Here is a 469-nt window from a genome sequence, read left to right on the forward strand (position 1 = left end):
TGCCCAACCCAGCCCCAACCCCAGCCCCAGCATCCAGGCAATTATAAAAAAGCCCTGCACTCACCAGCTCTGGCTGCATGGATCAGAGCCTCTGAGGGCTCATGGCAGAGTCCCCTGCACAGCGTGGGGCAGTGAGGGGCAGCAGGGATTGACCCACCACCTGGCACCTGTGCCATAGCTGCCCTATGGCGTGGGTGCAGCATGGCTTAGCAGGGTACTGCACGCTGGCTGGGAGCCAGGGTGGCTCCATGTGTCAGCCAGAGCCCAGCACCACTTTGCCCCAGCTCCCAGACAGCATGCAGCGCCCTGCCAAGCTGCAATGCACCCGTGCCATGGGGCAGCTGCCATGTGGGTGCCAGGCAGGGGTTTGATCCCTGCTGCCTCCCCACTGCCACACGCTGTGCAGGGGGCTCTGCCAGGAGCCCCAAGAGGCTGCAATCACCGCTGCTGCAGCCAGTGAGTGCAGGGC

Source organism: Gavialis gangeticus, unplaced genomic scaffold, assembly GCF_001723915.1.
Source record: "Gavialis gangeticus isolate Ggan-Ray unplaced genomic scaffold, GavGan_comp1, whole genome shotgun sequence".
NCBI lineage: Eukaryota > Metazoa > Chordata > Crocodylia > Gavialidae > Gavialis > Gavialis gangeticus.